Here is a 6,000-nt window from a genome sequence, read left to right as displayed (position 1 = left end):
TTATTTATTTTGAGAGAGAGAGAGAGAGAAGGGCAGAGAGAGAACCCCAAGCATTCTCTGTGCTGTCAGATCGGAGCCCTACAGGGGGCTCAAACTTATGAACCGTGAAATCATGACCTGAGCTGAAACCAAGAGTAAGACATTTAACTGAGCCACTCAGGTGCCGTAATTCCAAAAGAATTTTTAATTTTTAATAGGGAGATATAAAACCCCTTAAATCCGATCTATGGACCAATACAGAAACCTCACAAGCCAGTTAAGAGACAGTCCATCTACATCTACATGCAACATTTTGAAAGTCTTAATTAAAATTGTAAAAATGACATAAATTATTTCTTCAATTATTTTTTTAAGTTTCTTTTTATAAAAATGATTCTAACGTAAGACACTGTTTTCTCAAAGAGAACAAAATAAACTTGAAATGAATAGATTTTTAGAAAAAACTAATTGAATTGATATAATTATGGTACAAGTACACTACGTAGAGATTAACTGGTCTAAAATGCCACATGTTGTGAGGGTAAAGAGAACTTTGTATCACAAAGCAACTCTGTTCTTCACAAAAATTTTTACTATAGGTTATAAGGCAATCCAAATTTTTAAAGAATATTCTCAATTTTTAAGTAGGTTTATTCTTTAAGATTTCTTTAAGATGCTCTAAGCTGTTTGGAACCCTGAAGCTAGAAAAACTGGCACTTGAAAACTGTGAGCAACCTTACATTCTCTAGGATGTGAAAATAATAGACCATTTTTTCCTTTGTACTTGAAAAAATACAATGAGTCCCTTCATTACACAACATAATGTAGCAATGTTTGGGAAGCTATGGCTCCAAAGGGCTGAATTATTCACTGAGATCATGGAAAAGGCTCCATTTGACCTCTGCAGACCCTTTCTTTAAAGAAAAATTCCCTTAAATCTCCCTTTTCATTACAGCATACCTGCAAACACCTGCTTTCCTTGTGGATGAGGAAGTGTGATACATCCAATGGGGAAGGGCAGAAACTAAGATGCAGAAAGATCAGAAAGATACCTGATATTATATTGATTTCAAGGATATAACGGTGAACTGGAGTCAGAATCTCTGGGGATGGAACTTGCACGTGGATATTTGTAAAGTTCCAAGCAGCTTCTGATGCACAGCCAGGTTGGAAAAGCCTTCTACTACAACGGATTGCAGGAAACTCCCTCACGGTTTAAATTAAGATTAACCCAGACTTTGAAAATACTCAGATGTTGGGCTCTTATGTTCTGACGAGATTGTTTAGAGCAAAGATACACCAGAAATGGACTAAGACCAGGGTTTCCCTAGAAAGAAGTGCAAGTGGAAAGATACAGGAATAGGAGAGGCCACCTGAGTCACGTGCGAGACTGGGATGGCGAAAATGTCTCTGCTCATGTTGAGCCTTAAGAGTTCAGAGCGCAGGACCTGGGCGCATTAAGACTAGAAGGTGTTCCTGGCTATGGGATAAGCTGAAATGCATTTGTGAAAGCAGACCAGGAGCTGGACTAGAAAGCACACGGGGACGGACAGAGCACTGACAGCTTCACCTACACTCAGGTACTAGGTCACATGTGCGTGGAGTTTGCACAATACTGCACCATATTGCACAATGTTGTCTATTTCTCTTTTGTGTGTTTGTGTGTGTGTGTGTGTGTGTGTGCACGTGCGCACACGCGCACTTCTGTGTGTTGGAGTTTGCTAAATTTGATTCTGCCCTTTGGTACAAAGATTATTCAAGATACTACAAATCTTTACTAGTTCACAATATTCTTGACACCCAGTACAAACAAAGGGAGCAGAAAAGTTTTATCTGGCATCTCTGCATTCGACACCTTCTCCATCAACAGCTCAAGATGAAATGCAAGCGCTTGCACATTCTCCAGGCCCTGACAGAAGAAAATGTGTGAAGACCAGCAATTCTTGCTACCATGTTCAGATTCAGATGCACAACGGAGATGACTTTGCAGGTAGCCTCAGATTCAGTGATGAGACCACATCTCATGTAAACAGGAAGTGTAACACCATACTATCTGTCTATGCACACTGAAAAGTAACGTGTTGCAAGGAAACATGCAGGATCCACAATGTTTACTGATTTTTGTGCCATATAATGCACAAAGTACTCTGGACCTTCTTTTTTGGCTGATGGATCTCATGACTACAATGGACACAGTGAATTTTCCCATGGCTATAGGCAGACTATTTAACAATTTGCACAGATTTATCCATAAGATTCCTACTTCTGGGTAAAAAGTCACCCGTTATTTTGTTAGATACTACCGATTTCCTTCCAAAGAAGTTATGCCATTTTACAGCCTCTTCCCCCGGCAGTGTAGAAAAGTCCCTTTTCCTACAGGCTTGACAACAGAATGTATTACACCAAACTTTTATGTGTTGATAAGCTGATAAGTGACACATGCACTTTGGTGTCATTTTAACCTCTTTCACTTATTATGAGTTAAGACTGAGTATCTGCTCAGATGGCTAAGGATCACATGCATTTTTCTTTCTTGGGGAGTGTCCGTTTGTGCCCTTTGCTTTATTTTTTATTGGGTTGCTGGTCTTTTGCTTCTCAATTTCTATGAATTTAAACATTCCCTAAATTAGCTTACAAATTTAATACAAGTCCAATAAAAATACCAATAGATTGTCTTTTTTTCTGAGATAGACAAGAAGTGCTGGGTTTTTTGGGCACATCTTGATTGTTTATTTTTCTCTGTAAATTGAGAAGCAACTTGGGTTTTTATAAATATATAGAACAATTTATAAGATTTGCATATTTCTTGTTAACTTTTATCTAGTACTGTATTTTATCTTTTTTCTTGATATTGTAAATGGGGTCCTGTCTTCGATGATATCTTCTGACTCATTTTTTGTGCCTACTAAGGTTATTTATTTGTGTATGTTAATTTGAGTATTGTTTGTAGTTGTTTTTTTTTTTAGCAGATTCTCTTACAATTCTCCAATTATTCATTCCTTTCCTATTCTTGTTTTAATTTCCTTCTCTTACCTAATTGTGCTACCTAACACTGCTGGTAAGTAGTAGTTAAATAATAGTGCTGAAAACTAGTATCATTTTCTTATACTTGACTACTGAGAACACCTCCAATGCTTTCTTATCATGGAAGATGTTGTGTTGGGGATAGATACAAATATGCACATATGTGTGTATATATGTTTATATCTAAATATACGTATTTCTCCTTATAGTTAATTTATCAATTGCCATCTTATTTTTTTATAAAGCAGACGTGGAGACTGAATTTTGTCAAATGCTTTTTTGGGCACTTACAGACAGAATCATGTTTTCTTTCCTTCATTCTTTTAAATTACTAGTATCAAACCATCCTCACTTTTCTGGGGTAAACCCCCATTTGGTCATGAAGTGTTCTTTTTTAATGCATTGTTGAATACTGTTTGCTTATGCTCTATTGAATAGAGTTTCATCAGTATTTAGAATTGATATTGTTCTGTGGGTTTTTTTTTTTTTTGTCTTGTGCAACTTTAGCAATTTTGGTATCCATACTCTGCTCACTTCATTAATGAATTTGGACACATTCCTATGTTTTCTTGATTAAACTGGAACAGCTTAAATAGCATAGAAAACATCTAGCCATAGTAATATTGTAAGGGAAAACAGTTTGACTGATTTTTCTATTTCTCCTAAACTCTTCTTCTCCCTACTTTCCTTTCTCCCATAATCCAAGTTAAGTCAACAATTCTTTTTCATAATGTATATTTTCAGAATCTTATATATGCCTACCATTCTACTTCCTGATTTGCCATCTTAAAATGATATTACTTTACCTCCAGTTACGAATTACACAGAGCACAATTGAGCTTATCCAACTTGCTACCATCTGTCCTCAGTCTCCTCCCATTTTTCCTCGGGTGTTCACTTCTTACATCATTAAGGCCTATGACATTTGTACCCCTTTATATCACCCTTATTCCCCTATATGTTTGTTCTATTCTTGCTACTATATTTATGTCTGTGTATTACTGCTGGTCCTTCTGCCACTACTTCTTGGTTGGAAAAGTGCATCTGTAAATTCTTATTTGTTTTATACTTTTTATCTGAAACTTCTACATATGAAGGAAAGTTTGGCTAGATGTGTATTCCTTGGCTCCCACTTTCTTTCTGGAGTACCAAGCTCTACAATGCTCTGTCAGCCTCGAATACTGGTATTGAAAAGTCTGGTGTAACTTGTTTTTTTTTTTCTTCATAAGTGACTTGGACTTCTCACCTAGAGGATTACCCAGAGGATTATTTTTTATTCTTTAAAGTTCAATAATTTATCAGTTTATCTCCTTAAGTCTTAATATTAATCACTGTGGATTAGTTTCTTCGGTATATGATAAGCCCTTTCAATCTGTAGATTCAAATTTGGTATGATATTAGGGGTGTTCCCATGAATTGTAAATTTAAATATATATTAGGTCACATTTTTTGTTTTTCTTCCTCAAAACCTAGTTATATGTTTGTAGGTCTTCCTCGTCTTCTCTATCATTTTTCTCCCTAGCTTTTTATTTCTCACTTGTTCTTTTTTCTTTTCTTCCCTGTAACCTTACGTTTTCAAGATATTTAGTGTCTCTTGTGCTTTTTATAATTTAATTTGCATTTCTGAAATAATTGTATGTTTTTCTCCAGTTTCTTTCCTGAATTCTGTCAGTTCTTATTTTCGTCTTTCTATTGTCTGGCCATCTTATTTTTTTTAATGTTTATTTTTGAGAGAGAGTGCAAGCAGGGGAGAAGCAGAGAAGGAGGGAGACACAGAATGCCAAGCAGGCTCTAGGCTCCAAGTCGTCAGCATGGAGCCCAATACTGGGCTCGAACTCACTAGCTGTGAGATCATGACCTGAGCCAAAGTCAGATGCTTAACCGACTGAGCCACCCAGGAGCCCCTTGTCTGGCCCTCTTTTCTCTAAATTCCTTTATTTCTATTTTGAGATTTTTTTTATAGCTGGGATTGCTTCATGTGTATATAGGTTTTCCTTACAATAACATTGTTTGCAATTTTCCTCTAATTGTGGTGGCGTTTTCCTTCTACTGCTAAGCTCTAGCTTCTCTGTCTTCCCTTATGACATCTCTGTGTGGATGTAGCATTTTTACTTTTTTACTCATAATTGAACGACTTTCTTTTTCCTGACTTCCCTATTATCAAAAGAACCTAGTGAATGGGAGAAGAGAGGTAAGGATTGCTTTCCCAGTTCCTTAGCTCGGGGAACTGCCTTGTGCTCTTACTGTGACAGGCATTTTCTTTAGTGTCTTCCAATGCAGCCTCCCACAGTTGTTCTCCCTGCTTCCCCCAGCCCTAATGCCCACCGCAGTTCTCACTCGGGTAGGGTTCCCTCCTCTGGGGGGTGAATGCTCGCTGTTATTTTCTGTATTCTGCTTCTGCTATAAAATCTCACTTCCAGTTCTTTCCCACAGCACCTGCCACCCTATTCCGTTTGGCAGCCCATGCTGTTCTGGTTTCATGCTCTTCCCTCAACTTCTATTTTGTTCGGAGTTTGTACATCTTCCTGCCTCTCCTCATTTTACTGCAGGAGTAGGCTGTGGGGTGGATTTCTTGTTGTGACCTTCTGTTGTTTTCACTGGAAGACAGAATTCCTCTAGTATAAACGTCAAGGTATTATCTCTGTTGTTCTAACCTTCTGTTATCCAGGAACCTTCAGTTCATTTTGATAAAACTAATAACCAGGTCTCTAACAGATTGTAGAAAACGAAGAGAAACATCTGTGCTCAGGTATGGCATCAAATATAAGGTGTGGAGGCTACTCTTAGCAACCCAAGGATTGGCAGCCATCTGAGACCAGAGAAAGTATTCTGAGTGGAAAAAGGCTAGAGTCAGAGTAGATCTGCAATGTGGAAACAGGCAAATTAACACATCATGTGTTATTGTTTGCTATTATTATTTATGAAACTAGTAGGCAAATTCAGGTGCCCCTGCAAGTTCTTGTGGAGTAGAAATAATAATAATTACAGCAATGACAG

The sequence above is a fragment of the Hyaena hyaena genome, unplaced genomic scaffold, assembly GCF_003009895.1.
Source record: "Hyaena hyaena isolate Hyena2069 unplaced genomic scaffold, ASM300989v1 scaffold_529, whole genome shotgun sequence".
NCBI classification, from domain to species: domain Eukaryota; kingdom Metazoa; phylum Chordata; class Mammalia; order Carnivora; family Hyaenidae; genus Hyaena; species Hyaena hyaena.
This window is presented reverse-complemented; position numbering follows the sequence as displayed.